Source organism: Pelophylax lessonae (assembly GCF_965119305.1).
Source record: "Pelophylax lessonae genome assembly, chromosome: 9".
Classification (NCBI taxonomy): domain Eukaryota; kingdom Metazoa; phylum Chordata; class Amphibia; order Anura; family Ranidae; genus Pelophylax; species Pelophylax lessonae.
In genome coordinates this window covers 203,104,986-203,122,677 of record NC_138776.1, presented here as the reverse complement: position 1 = coordinate 203,122,677, position 17,692 = coordinate 203,104,986, and the positions used below count along the sequence as shown (strand labels likewise).

The 17,692-nt window shown below is 44.0% G+C and overlaps 1 protein-coding gene across 1 annotated transcript in view; it reads right to left on the bottom strand.

The window, feature by feature from the left end:
• Positions 1 to 8,069, bottom strand: part of LOC309562606 (DPY30 domain-containing protein 1-like) — a 40,250-nt gene extending 32,181 nt beyond the window's left edge. The window contains exon 1 of the mRNA XM_082266860.1: positions 7,941 to 8,069. The gene's annotated coding sequence lies outside the window, so the exon portion shown is untranslated. The remainder of the gene's footprint in view (positions 1 to 7,940) is intronic.
• Between the last annotated feature and the right edge of the window lie 9,623 nt (positions 8,070 to 17,692).

The window sequence follows — 17,692 nt, the reverse complement described above, 5'->3', positions numbered from 1 at the left end:
CTGAAAAGAACATGAACACATGCAAACTCACTGAAAAGAGCATGAACACATGCAAACTCACTGAAAAGAGCATGAACACATGAAAACTCACTGAAAAGAGCATGAACACATGCAAACTCACTGAAAAGAGCATGAACACATGTAAACTCACTGAAAAGAGCATGAACACATGCAAACTCACTGAAAAGAGCATGAACACATGCAAACTCACTGAAAAGAGCATGAACACATGCAAACTCACTGAAAAGAGCATGAACACATGCTAACTCACTGAAAAGAGCATGAACACATGAAAACTCACTGAAAAGAGCATGAACACATGCTAATTCACTGAAAAGAGCATGAACACATGCACACTCACTGAAAAGAGCATGAACACATGCTAACTCACTGAAAAGAGCATGAACACATGCTAACTCACTGAAAAGAGCATGAACACATGCTAACTCACTGAAAAGAGCATGAACACATGAAAACTCACTGAAAAGAGCATGAACACATGCTAACTCACTGAAAAGAGCATGAACACATGCTAACTCACTGAAAAGAGCATGAACACATGTAAACTCACTGAAAAGAGCATGAACACATGAAAACTCACTGAAAAGAGCATGAACACATGCTAACTCACTGAAAAGAGCATGAACACATGAAAACTCACTGAAAAGAGCATGAACACATGCTAACTCACTGAAAAGAGCATGAACACATGCTAACTCACTGAAAAGAGCATGAACACATGCTAATTCACTGAAAAGAGCATGAACACATGCAAACTCACTAAAAAGAGCATGAACACATGCTAACTCACTGAAAAGAGCATGAACACATGCTAACTCACTGAAAAGAGCATGAACACATGCTAACTCACTGAAAAGAGCATGGACACATGCAAACTCACTGAAAAGAGCATGAACACATGCTAACTCACTGAAAAGAGCATGAACACATGCTAACTCACTGAAAAGAGCATGAACACATGAAAACTCACTGAAAAGAGCATGAACACATGCTAATTCACTGAAAAGAGCATGAACACATGAAAACTCACTGAAAAGAGCATGAACACATGCTAATTCACTGAAAAGAGCATGAACACATGCTAACTCACTGAAAAGAGCATGAACACATGCACACTCACTGAAAAGAGCATGAACACATGCTAACTCACTGAAAAAAGCATAAACTCATGCAAATACATCATAGTAAAGAAAACAGATTGAAATTAATGAAAAAAGATTCCAAAAAAGCAATAAAAAACACGCACGAAACTCGCGCATGCAGAAACTCAGAGACTGTGGTGTAAATGAGCCCCAAAGGTCAAATCGCATGAAAAGTCGCACCCTATTGTCTGCAATGGCACTGTTCAAATTGGGGCAATGTTGAATTTGCAGTGCCGCATCGATTTGAAAAAGTAGTTCCTGCACTACTTTTGTCGATTTCAGGTGCTACATCTCTCTTATGTAAAAGTAATTCTAGCAGCTAATTAGTGCTGGATTGCTTTAACAGGCGGCCCCAGATGTCTCAGTAAAGACTACCTGTCACTGCTTATTGCTATAACAAGGGATGGTTACATTCCCTGTGATAGAAATAGAAGTAATTAAAAAATAATTGAATATATCATACAAATAGAGTACAATAACTTACATTTGCAGCCGCTGTTTGTTCCCTCCAAACGAAGGTCAAAAACTTTAAAAAGTAAACCTTAAACAGTTCTTGCTATATACCTTCCATACATTTCGGAATTTCCATCCATGTGCTGATCAATTAAACATAATAACACATTTGTGATCCCAAATACTAATTACTTGTGCAACTATGTGTGGAAGTAATTAGTATTTGGGATCACAAATGTATTATTATGTTTAGCTGATCAGCACATGGATGGAAATTCAGATATGAATGGAAGGTATATAGCAAACACTTTTTAATATTTACTTTTTATAAAAAATAAATAAAAAAAAAAATTAAAAAGACAATGTAAAAACAAAACATTCTAACAAAATAAATAATAAAAATAATAAAACAATTTTTTTTTTTTTAAGTGCCCCCATCCCACAGTGCTCCGCGCAAAGGAAAAACGCATGCTTCGGTCCCGCACTCATACGTAAAAGCTGATTGCACCACACATATGAGTTATACAGCATGCCACGTTAATTATCTATTTACTTGGCGTAACACCATATTTTATATTGTACATAAAAATAGGGTATTATATTGGATTTGTGTGCATTAAAATAGATGAAAGTGTATTTATTCCAAAACAATTGTGTTTGAAAAACCACTGCACAAATACCGTGTGACATAAAAAAAAAAGTGCAAATCTCACCATTTTATTCTCTAGGGCCACATATATAACGTTTGGGGGTTCTTCATTATTTTTTTAGCAAAAAATACAGATTTTTATACATGTAAACAAAAAGGGTCAGAAAAGGCCTTGTCTTAAAGTGGGGATTGTCAGCACCATCTAGTGGCAGTAATTCTGTATTCTTCCTCAAATGCCTCAGTCAGAAGAAATACAGCATTGTCTCAGTTAAGCCCCGTACACACGCGTCAATAATTGGCAGTGAATTTTCGGCCAATGTCCGATCGGTCGATTTTCGGCTTGTTAGTATGATGCTTCCGACAACCGACTCCGACTTTTCGGCCGAACAAAATCTGGTGTGCAGGCTATAAAATTTTTGTTGGCCATCAACAGAACGGCCGATTTTCCGTCAAGCCCCGTACACACGTACCGATTGTCGGCCGCAAATATTCGGCCACCGAACGATCGGCCGATTGTCGGCTTGTTAGTATGATGCTTCCGACAGCCGACAGCGCATTTTCGGCCGAAAAAAGAATGTGTCCTGCAGGCATTAAAATTTTTGTACGCCGACAACAGAACGGCCGATTGTGCGTCAGTCAGTACAGATTTCGGCCGACAATCAGCAGATTTGCAAGACTGGGCATGCTCAGAGAAGAAAAAAGACAAGGAAAGTTAACCATCACATGACATCACTTCTGCAGTCGGCTGTTGTTGGCCGACAAAATTCGTGTGCAGTCTTTTGCAGTTTTCAGCGGACAGGACAGCCCTGGACAAAAGACGGCCGATCGTTTGGTCGACGATCGGTACGTGTGTACGGGGCTTTAAGCTGGATACACACTATCCAACTTTTGTGGTTAGATTTCCTTCAGATTTACCTTTTCTATGTAGTGCAAGGGCCTGCCAGATTGCATACAAATTGAAAGTGTTTAGGTTTGACCTCATATTATATGGTTTTGGTAAATCTAAAGGAAAAAGTCTTCAGAAAATCTTATAGTGTGTATGGCCCATCAGTCAGTACAGATTTCAGCAGACAAAAATCTGATGAGCAAGTCTGGGCATGCTCAGAGAAGAAAAAACACACGGAAAGTAAACCAGCACATGACATCACTTCTGAAGTAGATTTTTGTTGGCCTAGAAAATTTGTGTGCAGTCTAGGCACATTCCAACCAACAAAACACAACTCTGGACAAAAGTCAGACGATCGGACGGCCGATAATCGTTGCGTGTGTACGAGGCATTAGATTGTGCTGAAGATTCTAGGAGATGAATGTATAGGGCAAATATTTGTAGTGCCAGTGTGAATGGCTGATGCATTTGTGCAGTACATTTTTTATAAATGCTCCCTATAGTAAATGAATGACAAACACAACTTAAATGCCTCTGTACACACAACCTAATATACCCAATTTCATATGCATCTGCCAACTCATTTCAGGATGGCCGCTGAATCTGACCCTATTTATATGTAAATGTAATGGAAGTAGAAAGCAGCTGGGGGAGTCGTATGACTCCTTGAGGTTGATCAAAATCTGGTGCAGCTGTACATGGTAGCCAATCAGCTTCTAACCTCAGCTTGTTCAATCAAGCTTTGGCAATAAAACCTGCAGGCTGAACGGTTAAGCAGGCCATAGACGATTCGAATTTCGAACGATTTATCATTCGATAAACGAAAGCGGCACTCGTGCACATCATCGAGTACCATCAATGTGAGCCGAAAATCGTACGACAAAACACTATTTTTTGTGCCTTTTAACCACATCTCTACCGGACACACTCCCTACTGTTCTGTGTTTTGTTAGGCGAAATCATACAACTCCCCCACTAATGATACGAAATTCGGCCGATTTTCGCAAAAAAACCCAACATGTTGGATATGTGAATTTTTGCTGTCGTACGAAAATCGAACGTTTTACATACCACACTAACGATACGAAAATCGTTCGATAACACTGCCATTTACGATTTTCGAACGAAATTCGAATCGTCTATGGCCTGCCTTAGGCCCCTTTCACACGGGTGCACCACCTGACGGATTTGTTCTGCTGATCCCCGCTGAGCAGGCGGATGTCTCCGTTCTGTGTGCAGAGATGGGGCGGTCAGATCCCCGCTCTCCTCTATGGGGAGATCGAGTAACGGACCGTCTGTCCTTTCTCATCCGATCCGATCCGATCCTCCAGACGGATGGAAAATAGGGTTTCCATCCGGATTTCACGGACAGGATCGGATTGGAGAGCAGCGGTGTCAGCGGAGATGTCACTTCTGACACCCGCTGCCCCATAGGGATGCATGGAGCATCCAATCAGGTCCGCCTGTCAGTTTTTCAGATTTAGCACTCGCTAGTTTTAGTAAATAACCCCCTTTGTGCCTATTTGCCATTGACATCATTCCAAATGCAATTCAAGCAGGCCTATACAGAAATGCATAACACTGTGCATTAACCCATGGTAGGCAAAGATACTATAGTTTTACAGCAGAAGATGAATTCTGATTGGTTCCTGTGGGTTAGGGTCCTCATGAGTAGAGATGAGCTCAGGCGTGTTCGGTTCCCAGCCTGAACTAATGGTGGTCATACACTATATGAAAAAATCGGTTATTTGGACAGTTCTTTCGTTTTTTGGACCAGTTAATGGGAAAAAATCAGTAATCGCTTGTGATGTTTTTGAGCCGAAAAAACGAAGTTTGGAAATTTTTTGCCGAACTAATGATAAATTGAAAGGTTAATGTGTTTCTCGTCCAAACTGTTTGCACTCGGTATATGTGAAAAAACGAACAAAAAATGGATTAATTTATGTCCATTGGTCATTACATGATGGCACAATTGTTTGTTCTCATGGCCGAGTGTTCGTTTTTTGAAAATTAGTTTGAACGATTTTTCATATAGTGTATGGCCAGCAATAGTCTGAAGGAAGCGTTTACTGTATTGGGCCAATCTGTGAATTTTCGGAGATGCTCTAACCCAGTTATCCAGCCATTCCAATTTGGCCCTTGTTAAAGCCGCTCAAATCCTTGCCTATTTTCTTATTCTTTCAACACATCATCTTCGGGGACAACATGTTCACTTGCTGCCTTAGGCCGCTTTCACACGGACGATCCGATCCGATCCACCTGTCAGTTTTTCAGGCGGACCGGATCGGATGCTCTATGCATCCCTATGGAGCAGCGGATGTCAGCCCGCTGCTATCCAATTCCGATCCTGTCCGTGAAATCCGGGGGTTTCCATCCATCTGGAGGATCGGATCGGGATGGGATCAGATGAGAATGGACAGGCGGTCCGTTCTCATCCGATCTCCCCATAGAGGAGAGCGGGGATTTGACACCTCCGTCTCTGCACACAGAGTGGAGACAGAGCTGTCATCCACCTGCTCAGCGGGGATCGGCGGATCGATCCCCCGCTGAGCAGAACTGACTCAGTCGGGTGCGCCGTGTGAAAGGGGCCTAATCCCCCCCCCCCCCCATCTTCAGGTGCCACTGTAATCAGATAGCCCATGTTATTCACTTTCCCCGTCAGTGGTCATAATCTTATGGATGATGGGTGTATATTAATGACAAACAGGCACAAAGGTTCAAATGAGCTTTTCTTTCCCCATCCCCCGCCATAAGGATCCCGCTGTCAGTGCTGATTATTGCACACATCAGTGAGTGTTCAGTGACTTTCTATGGAGATGAGAGAAATGGGATTTCAACACTTCTGCCTTGCAGCACCGGTATCCTCCATTCAAAACCCAAGCAGGACACTATCTGCATGGAGTCTGTATGTTCTCCCTGTGTGAGTTTCCTCCAGATACTCCGGTTTCCTCCCACACTACAAAGACATGCTGATCGGTTTATTGTCTCCTGCCTAAACTGGCCTTAGTATGTGTATGTAGGGACCTTAGATTGTAAGCTCCTGAGGACAGGACTTGTGAATGTACAATATGTAAAATGCTGGGAAAATTGTTAGCACTATATAAATACCTGTAATAAAATAATAAATGAGTGTGATATAGAGCTGCACAATTAATGGTTAATCTCGATTTAACCCCCCTCACGATCTTAATCCAGCATTTCAACGATTCATATAACAGTGCAGAGCCTTTTCTGCTCAGAGCTGTCAAAGGAAAAAAAGAAAACAGCCAGCAAAGTTTATCACAACATTGCTCAGCTCTAAAAGATAAATATAAACATTGTATCATTTGGTTCTTAATTTAGATCAAAGGGATAATCTTCAACCTGTAAATGAGGGCAGTTTAACCAATTAAAGACTAAGCCTATTTCTGACACTTGTTGCTTACAAGTTCAAGGGATTTTTGTAAAATTTGTTTTTTTTTTAATCTTATTACATTCTATGCATTAAGATAAAAAGCCTTCTGTGTGTAGCAGCCCCCCTCAGCCCCCCTAATACTTACCTGAGCCCATCTCTGTCCAGTGATGTCCACGAGTCCCTCGGCCATCCGGGACTCTCCCTCCTGATTGGCTGAGACACAGCCGCGGCACCACTGGTTCCTGTGGCTGTCAAAGTCAGTTAGCCAATCAGGAGAGAGAGGGGGTGGGGCCGAACCACAACTCCATGTTTGAATGGACACACGGAGCTGTAGCTTGGCTCGGGTGCCCCCATAGCAAGCTGCTTGCTTTGGGGACACTCGACAGGAGGGAGGGGCCAGGAGCTCCAGCCAGGGACCAGAGAAGAGGAGGATCCGGGCTGCTTCGTGCAAAACCACTGCACAGAGGAGGTAAGTATAAGATGTTTGTTATTTAAATTAAAAAAAAAAAAAAGAGAGAGAGACTTTACAATCACTTTAAATTAGTATTTTTTGCAAGAAAATTACTTAGAACTGCCAAACATATTTATATATATATATAAATATATATATATATATATATATATATATATATATATATATATATATATATATATATATTTTTAGCAGAGACCGCAAAATGGTGGTCGTTGCAATATTTTATGTCATACTGTATTTGCGCAGCGGTCTTTCAACCCCATTTTTTTTTTTTGGGAAAAAAATACACTTTAATAAATAAACAGTAAAAAGTTAGCCCACTTTTTTTGTATACACCGAGAATTATGAGAGAATCATGATCTTTATTTTAAGCAAAAAAATTGTGATTCTCATTTTATCCAGAATCATGCAGCTCTAGTGTGATAGAAGATTTACGTGACAATTATTCAAAATTAAAAATTAATAATAAAAAAGAATATAAATGAATAATACAAAATATAAAACAGTTCATAAATTATATAATAAAAAAAAGAAAAAAAAATAGGATAAAATCATTATAAATTATTTAAAAAAAATGAATTAATAAAAAGATCAGAATAAAAAGATTATAAATTATTGAAAAAATAAAAAGATCGGAATAAGAAGATTATAAATTATTGAAAAAATAAAAAGATCAGAATAAGAAGATTATACAATAATAAAAAGATAATAAATCAATAATAAAAAAAATAAACAGATCAATGATGCAATGCAATCCTATTCAGAATAGATGAAATGCTGAGCAGGCTGCATACAACATATTTCTTGTAGAAGAAGTCTAGTACAGATATGGAAGCTCTGATCTCAGCACACAATCCATAGATTTCTATTACTGATCGCTATGATAGCAGCACTTACCGCACGTATGTAGCTACCGGTACCTCTCTACTCGCCTGCACCACAAGCAGCCACAACGCGTCCCGTCTCCTAGCAACCCAAACAAGGCGCCGACAATACGTAAATGCTCAGCGACCTCAAGCGGCCATACTTGTTTAGGGAATGCTCCTTTCCAAGGCAGAGCCTCCGCACGGAAACAGAGTAATATAAACGAAAGAATGAATTCTAGTTCAATTCTAAGGTCTAATATCTGAACTAAGCGAGTGTTTATTCTTACACTGAGGCCATGTGTTTACTTCTAGGAGCGGATATGTGGCGGCCATTTTTTCGGAGACCAATTCTAAGAGATGGCTTCCTTGCTTCACTTAGTGTAGTGTGTACTGCTGCCCTCCTGAGGGGAAAATTGTGAAGCACACGCTTTTCCATCCAATATTATCATATTATAATCTACATCATCCAGTCACCTGTTCTGTACTATATATTAAACGTTGATATTGGAAAGATTTTTTAAAAATGATTGCATTTTTTTTATTATTACATTTTAAGTGAATTCCACCTTTGTTTTGTTTTTCCTCCACTCCACCAGTATGTGTTGCAGTCTGCCTCCAAGTATGGATGAGGTTTGAGTCCATTCCAACCCTTGCGGTCGACCCCTCGGCCTTGCATTAGGGCTGAATTGCAAAATACTGGCCAATAAATTAGCAAATTGCGCCAGACGTCAGGAACAACCCATAATGCACTACTAATTATTTGACCCTGGCCAGCTGAGCCCCAAGAAACAATAGTTTGAAAGAGGCTAGAGAACACTTATGCGCTAACTGTGACACCACTAGGCATAGCTGCCGACACTAGAAATGTCCCCACATGTCCATTAAGTCCCCCAATAATCAAACCAATATGAAGTATTAGGAAATTTGAAGTATTACAAAGATAATCTACACGCAGGGTTCCTCAAACTGCGGCCCTCCAGCTGTTGCAGAATTACACATCCCATGAGGCATTGTAAAACCCTGACATTCACAGACATGACTAGGCATGATGGGAATTGTAGTTCCTGAACAACTGGAGGGCCATAGTTTGAAGACCCTTGAACAGTGATGTATCATATGAGGTGTGTCTAAAAAGCTTGGTGAATACTCTGTTATCTCAAGAGCAACATGGTCCGGGTGCGAGTACATGCACATGGCTATCCAGAGACACATGGAGAAGCACCATCTAGCATGGCGTACACGTGACGTGACCCTCAAGGTAAACCCACTGCGGACAGTCAAATGTAGTCAGTGTAAGACGTAGGGTCACAGTGCATTGGAGTGAACATCAAGTTCTCCTACAAATTGGGGAAATAGGCAACAAAGACGCATGAAATGTTGGTACAAGTGTACAGGATGGAAGCCATGAGCAGAAAATGTGCTTACAACTGGTTCAAACACTTTCGTGACAGGAAGGAAATGACTGAGGATGAACCTTGTTCGGGTTAGCCATTGACAAGCAGGACCCCATACATGATGAAGAGTGAGACAAGTGCTGACCCAAGATGGGTGACTGACTCTACAATTGATGGTGGAGGAATTGGGCATTAGCAAGGACACGGTGCGCACCATCGTCCGCAAGGATTTGGGTAAGCAGAAGATTTGCTCCCGGTTTGTGCCGCACAAGCTAAAAAGACGAACAGAAAGCAAAATAGAGAGAGGTTTCCATTTATTGTGTAACCAGATGTGTAACCAGAATCCATCCTTTCTGTGACCCATTTTCACAGGGGATGGGACCTGGTGCTACCGGTTCAATCCAAAATCCAAGCGGCAATTGATGGAATGGTGTTCACCGTCTTTTCCGCGATCCAAAAAGAGCCATGAAAGGCGCACGTTTTACGGACATGGTGGCAATCCAAGAATGTGCGACAGCGGTTCTGAGATTAATTCCTAAAGAGGCCTTTGCTGACAGTTTCCAGAAGCTTTATGAATATTGCCAAAAGTGTGTTGTGAAGGATGGCGATTATTTTGAAGGCCAATAAGCTTGGGTTCACACATATGTAATGTCAGATATCACATGTGATTCGTACCGCTATGCTGTGCAGATCACATGCGATGTTGGTGCAAAAGTGAATTCAGCCATACAGTTGTATGGCTGAACTCGCATTGGATTTGCACGAAAAAGCTGTAGGAACCTTTTTTCCCCCACACTGGTGTTCACACCCACGCAATCCGATTCCTGTCCAAATTCTCAGTTCACACTGCGATCTGCGAACTGATCTGGGGGTGTCATTAACTTTGTATTGACACTCGCATCGATTCACAGAGGGCAGTGTGAACTACCTGTGGGGGGGAGATGCAATGCGGGAACTCGCACTAGAAATGCCCGGGTTCTCGCATCGCATATGTGTGAACCCAGGCTAAGTGTCGGTTCACACTGATCCGACCCGACTTCGGGCGACTAATGCTGTCTCCCGTGCACTGCAACTTCGGCGCGGCTTGCAACGACTTCACATAATGGAAGTCAATGCAAGTTGCTCCGACTTTCCAAAAAAAAAAAAAGGTGCAGTACACAGGTACCGATCGTCGGCCGACCGATCGGCCGTCTTTTGTGTGAGGGCTGTCTTGTCTGTTGAAAACTGCAAAAGACTGCACACGAATTTTGTCGGCCAACAACAGCCGACTGCAGAAGTGATGTCATGTGATGGTTAACTTTCCTTGTCTTTTTTCTTTTCTGAGCATGCCCAGTCTTGCAAATCTGCTGTCTGTCAGCCTAATTCTGTACTGACTGGCGAACAATCGGCCGTTCTGGTGTCGGCATACAAACATTTTAATGCTTGCACAACAGATTCTGTTTGGCCGAAAGTGCGCTGTCGGCTGTCGGAAGCATCATACTAACAAGCCGAAAATCGGCCGATCGGTCGTCGGCCGAATCTTTTCGGCCAAAAATCTGCACGTGTGTACGGGCCTTTACTCGGAGCGACTTGAGTCGCTCCTATTAGAACGGTTCCATTGCACAGCATGGACCGCTACTTGTCAGGTGACCAAGTCGCCTGACAAGTCGGAACAGTGTGAACCGGCAGTAAAGGTTTTTGATGGTCAACAAAAATGTTATAGCCTGCACACCAGGATTTTTTTGGCCGAAAAGTCGGTGTCGGTTGTCGGAAGCATCATACTAACAAGCCGAAAATCGGCAGATCGGTCGTCGGACGAAAATTCCCGGCCGAATTTCCACACGTGTGTACGGGCCTTTAGCCTGTCATTGCTTTGTACTGGCTTGGCAGACGCAGTTGTTCACACACACACCTGTGGAATCCTTTATTAAGGAGCCCTATTTGGATGTGTGGATTATGGGCCATACACACTATAAGATTTTCTGAAGACTTTTTCCTTTAGACTTACCAAAACCATATAATATGAGGTCAAACCTAAACACTTTCAATTTGTATGCAATCTGGCAGGGCCTTGCACTACATAGAAAAGGTAAATCTGGAGGAAAAAGTCTTCAGAAAATCTTATAGTGTGTATGGCCCTTAAGGCTTTGTAAATACTTTTGTATTGTACAACTAAATAGACGTTTGTCTGTTCTCAACCTGAGTTAGGTCCCTTTCACGCGGGCTTTCCGATCCAATCCGCCTGTCAGTTTTTTCAGGTGTACTGGATCAGATGCTCCATGCAGCCCTATGGAGCAGCGGATGTCAGCAGAGACATCGATCGGATCGATCCCCGCTGAGCAAAACGGACTCCGTCGGGCGCACCGCCTGTGTGAAAGGAGCCTAACTATTGTGACAGTGTCAGGCCCTGCCACTGTGAAAATGTAGGAGAAAATGTCACAGGATTCACATTTAGGGCTCTTTCACACGGGCGATCAGATCCGCCTGTCAGTTTTTTAGGTGGATCTGATCGGATCCTCCATGCAGCTCTATGGGGCAGCGGATGTCAGCGGAGACACCTCCACTGACACCCACTGCCATCCACATCCGATCCTGTCCGTGAAATCTAGATGGATGGAAACCCTATTTTTCCATCCGTTCAGGGATTGGATCGGATTGGATGAGAGCGGACAGGCGGTCGGCTCTCATCCGATCCCCCATAGAGAGCAGCGGGGGCTGAGACACCTCCCTCTCCGCACTGCAAGCGGAGACGGAGCTGTCATCCGCCGATCCCCGCTGAGCAGCACGGATCCGCCTACGGAGGTGGACCGCGTGAAAGAGCCCTAAGACTTAATCTGGATATACACTTTTGTGGTTAGATTTCCTTCAGATTTACCTTTTCTATGTAGTGCAAGGCCCTGCCAGATTGCATACACATTGAAAGTGTTTAGGTTTGACCTCATATTATCTGGTTTTGGTAAATCTAAAGGAAAAAGTCTTCAGAAAATCTTATAGTGTGTATGGCCCATTACTGTGAGGTTTCAGACTATCTTTTCTGAGCAGAGAAAGATGTGTTTTTGGCTTTCTCTGAAACCTGTAAACCTGGATTGGGGGCTGGAGCCTGAAGGTTTCAGTGTCTTGTGTGGGATGGAATCTTCAATCCTGTGTCTGGATTTTACTGGATGCCAGCAGCTTGTGTGAGTACACAGGTGTGCAGGGTCATTATATACTCAAGCCTGAGGACAGCTCAGGGCTCCCAGTTTGGAGACGGTTCACATATTGGAGATAGGAGGTCTCACCCAGGGGTCAAAAGAGCCCCGGTCAGGGGTCAGGAGACAGGAGGTCTTAAACAGGCGTCAGAAGTGCCCCAGCCAGTAGCCAGGAAACAGGCGCTCTTGTTCTAATAGTCAGATGGGCTCCTATCAGGGGTGTCAGGAGAACCCCTATCCACAGGTCAGGAATGGGCCATGCAGCAGGGCCCTGCGACTAAAGGCTAAAAGAGCCAAGTAAAGCAGGAGAGCTGTGCAACACAGTCAAAGGGACTGGTAAGAAGATAACAAGACACAAAAGTATTCCAAGCTCTCCTTACCGACCAGTCTGTGACCAACCAAATTAATATGTCCAACAGTATGCATTGAAAACAGGGGTGTGCTATATTGGCCATGCACGCACTGACACCTTTGCTGCCATGGTGCTATAGGCTGGGTGTTCAGTGTGCCCCTGTGCCTTTAAGAAGAGGTGGTCTCCCTTCAGGTATATCTGCCCTACACCTGTCCATTAAATGCATGTGCTTCCATTGTTGGAGACTCACAGAATTTAGAGTTACAACCACAGTTAATGGGGTTCCTCTGTGGCTTACGCGTGTATTTGCAAATGTGTGCAACTAAACCCCTGTTTTTAACGCATACCGTTAGACAGGTTAATTCAGTTGGTCGCATACTGGTCGGTAAGGAGAGCTTGGAATCCTTTTGTGTTTTGTTATTCCAATGCTCCTTGCTGCAGAGACCAGTTACAGGTGTGGGCAGTAACCATTTTTTGTGACTGGTAAGAAGAGAAGCAGTGCTGCTGGCAAGCTTGGCATTTCCATTTATTCATGTTAATGTGGAAGAACCCCTGTGTGGGTAACTGATGTTTATGTGAACTTTCAATTTTTTTTTCAATAAAAGTAGGCTGCCATGCCCTAAAATACAGTTTGGACTGGTTCAACTCTTCGGGAAAAAGCATCTACCACGACAGTATAATCATGCCAACACCACACTATGTAATTATGTACTTGATTGTACTAAGTGTACTTCACTGCTAACTCCTAGCCCCCCATTTATGGCTTTTAATTTATTTTAAAAAGTTTTTTAATAAAAAATAAAAAAAAAGTCTAGTATCCATTTGTTACCTCACTCCCAGGACCAGAATGGGATCCCGATCTCCGTATCGCTAGCCTGATCCTGGTTGCCATGGGAGATAGACCACTAGGGAGGGAGCCAGAACATCAAACCCCCTTGCTACTGGAAGGCCTGCCACGTTACCAGGTAACACGTTTAACAACTGTTCCTTCGCTTGGTTACTAATAGCAACTTCACACCTCCTCTAGTAGTGTTACTTCATACCCTGTACTGTATGTGCTTTATAGACCCAGGTTCTTTTGGAATATGCCAAAACCAGCATTCATCCGTTTGTAGCACCCTCCTAGATAGGTGCTAGTTAGGGAGGATAAGTTTGCTCTGCCTGCTTATCAGGGGAGCAGCAGGTAAACCATAGTCTGCTCCATCTGCTTATCAGGGGAGCCTGATCAGTGGTTAGGCCTGTTGCATGTGTCCATGTGTGATTCACCTGGGCTGAGGGAGTGTTTCCACTGTATCCAATAGAGGAGCCTGTTGGGCAGTGGAGGAAACCCAGCCAGTGACACACAGGCTTTTGTAGCTATCCCAGTGGGTTGTCACAAACAGCGGTGCATCCTGGGATATGTTATAAAAGCCAAGGGCACATGTGACAGGGTGTCATTGGGCGGGAAGCCAGGTCCCAGGAGGAGGGTGACGGCTGTCTCTCCTCCTGTCTGTATGGAAGGTGGTCACAGGCCTAGTGAGCCAGAAGTGTGGTGCTGAGGGTCTGCCCAGGAAGGGGACCACTCCAGTGGAGAGTCAGTGGACAGGGGCTAGCAAGCACAGCCAGTGGGAAATGGGGTGCCAAGTTAGGACCTGGAAAATAAACTATACCAGGATCATATTCTTTATCTTCACTTCAGTGGCAAGGTGAAGCAGTGGCCTTACCGCACACTACAGCTAGTTGTCCTCAAATTTTTGCATAGTTCATAGTTGGAGTATCCCACTCATCCCTTCTCCTATCCCAGTTCTAAATAAAACACAAAAACCAAATCCCCCAGACTGTTCATTGTCTGAGCCAAGCATCTAAAGTGATACGTTTCCACAGACTGTTGCTACAGGTAACCCAGGTGAATCCAGAAAGTGCAAATCTCAGCAGTCCTCTAGGGGGCAGTGCTACATTTGGGGGCTCGTCCAGGATATTGCCCTGGGTTACCGGAAAGATTGCTAACGGCAACGGCCGCAGAAACTTTCCAACAATTAATTTTTTCTCTCAAGAACTGTGTTCTAATGCTCAAGAGAAGTGTGAGGCCTGCTCTACAGGAGATAGGGAGAGTGGGATGAAGAATCAAATGCACAACAATGGTTGCCAACGGCAGCGGACAAACCTTTGTTTGAACTGTAAATTTCTTAAGTAATGTGCTGGAGAGCGGAAGATTTGCATTTTACTGTGAAAATGGACTGTGCCTGCTTAACAGTAAATGGTGCAAGTGTGGACGGAGAAAATGGCGGCCCAGGGCACATGGCTCGGTGTGCTGGGAGCCATGTGTGTGCTAGAGCTATGCAGGAAAATGTTGACCTTGCATCCAATGACAGTGGGACATTCTTCCAAAATAGTGGCAAAGTGGGTGCTGTAAAGTAAACTGTTGACTAGTGATGAGCCGAACACCCCTCGGTTCGGTTCGCACCAGAACACCGGGAACGGAGGAAAAGTTTGTTCGAACACACAAACCCCTTTGAAGTCTATGGGACTCGAACCTCAAAAATCAAACGGCCTCATTTTGAAGGCTTAAAGAGGTAGCGGGAGAAGGAGCCTGTGGAATGGGCCGCTTTGGCAGCTGCAGTGGAAGGCAAACTACTGTGAGCGTGGGTGCCAGAGGACGAGGAGGATGAGAAGGGCTTATTGATCCACCCCACCAACTCTTCCACATGTTTTGGCTGAATAACACGGGCAGCCCTGGAAATAAAGGACGGGCGTGCCCCGCCTTCAGATGATGCACTATGTCGAATGTGACCACCACTTTTCACAATGGACACAGAGGCTGCTTGCCCTCTTTTCGTGGCCTGGGAGCATCTGCCTCTCCTTGTCGGCCTTTCGGACATGATGTTGATAGATATCAATATAGGGTATACACAACTGACCAATAGATACTCGATGACCTGATATGATGTATTCAATAGCCCTATATATAGATAGAGATGTGATGGGAATAGTGTATACGCAAGTGACCGATTTAAAATACTCAAATCACCTGATATGATTTAATCAATAGCCCTATATATAGATAAAAATGTGGTGGGTATAGAGTGTACGCAAGTGACTGATTAAAATACTCTAACTATCACTTGATATGATGTAATCAATAGCCCTATATATAGGTAAAGATGTGGTGGGTATACAGTATATGCAATGACCTGATGTGATGTAATTGATAGCCCTATATATAGAGATCTATGTATGGTATATGGTCTATGGTATGCACTACTGAATATACTTCTCATTATCTGATCTCTGAACTTGTAAAAAGCACAAATCTCTCTCCCTCCCTACACTGCTAGGAATGTCTCACTCACACGGCACTGTCTGACAAACTGCAAAGAAACTATCCTCTCCCTGCCTCAAACATGTTCCTGTCCCTTCCTACACTGCTAGGAATGTCTCACTGCAATTTCTGACAAACTCCAAAAAAAGCTAGTCTCTCTCTGCCTCAAAAGCCTTCCTCTCCCTATTTCCTCACCCGCACAATCACACTACACACTGCGGCTGCGCGGGCAGCCTTTATGTAATGTGGGGCGTGTACTTGGCCCCTAAGCCATGATTGGCTAAAGGTCAGGGTGCGTGCTTTGGCCAATCACATAACGTGCTGCACGTGTGGCATGCGCGCAGTGCATGAGATCTCGAATTTCCCGCGAAGAAGCACATTTGTTCGTCATTCGACGAATGATTGAACGACCGATGTTTGAGTCGAAGTTAGCTTTGACTCCAACTCGAAGCTCATCCCTACTGGTAACAGGTACTTTGATTGGGCTGGTGACAGGTCCTCTTTATTGGGGGGGGGGGGGGGGCAATCAGTGTGTTTTGGTGTGCACTATAGGCGGTAACTAGCTGTTACCGCAATCTCCTCCTCACACAGGATCGGTGTGTGAGGAGTAGAGCCCGGTAACAGCTAGTTACCGTGGTTTGTTCACATTCTGTGACCAGCTGTGATTGGACACAGCCGGTCACATGGTAAAGAGCTAATTTCACCGAGCCACATCCTATGAAGCCTGGTGCTCGCAGGCTCATGTCCAGAGAGGTGGTATATCGCTGATCTATGGGGCATTGATCGACTCGCCCGGGAAGCCCCAATACGCACTTTCGTGGGAACGGAATCTCGAGCTGTCGTGGGAGCCGGGTGTCTGGAACTCCGTCTTCCGGAGGGCATTTAAAGGTATTTTGAACATGTCTTTAATAGAAGCAAACGTTAAGCTTGTCACTCGTTGGTATCTTGTGCCCACCCGTTTAGCCAAAATGTTCCCGGGAACCGATTCTCTATGTTTCCGGGAGTGTGGATATCAGGGCTCCATACTTCATATTTGGTGGGAGTGTCCTCGTATTCGCAGCTTCTGGAATACAATTTTTAGCATGATACGCAAAGTTACTGGGATGTTGATTCCCAAGGTTCCGGAAGTGGCACTGCTTAATGGCGCCCTAGTGAAGGGCCCAAAATCTAGTTTGAAACTGCTACACTTTATGTTGTTGGGAGCAAAACTTACCCTGGCACGAGCGTGGAAGTCCCCATCGGTCTCGGTGGTGGCAGCCAAAAGAAAGATCTCCTGGATCATGTCCCAGGAGAAGATAGTTAGTATTTTCCGGGATGAGCAGGCTGTTTTTGATGCAATTTGGGAGCCCTGGTGTCTGTTTATCACCCATCCTTCACCCTAGCAGCATTCCTTGGGGGGGGGGGGGGGGAGCCCCTTCCGGTCTCACAGGTTATACTACTCGTCTCGTTGGGGGCCCCCCTTCTCATTTCCCATACCTTCTCTCAACCTCCACTCCGGCATCTCCCTTCTCTTTCTCTTCTCTTGAAATCTTTATTTCCTTCTTACTCCTTTTCCTCCTCTTCTCTTGCTTTCCCTTTCTGTGTCTCTCTTGGTT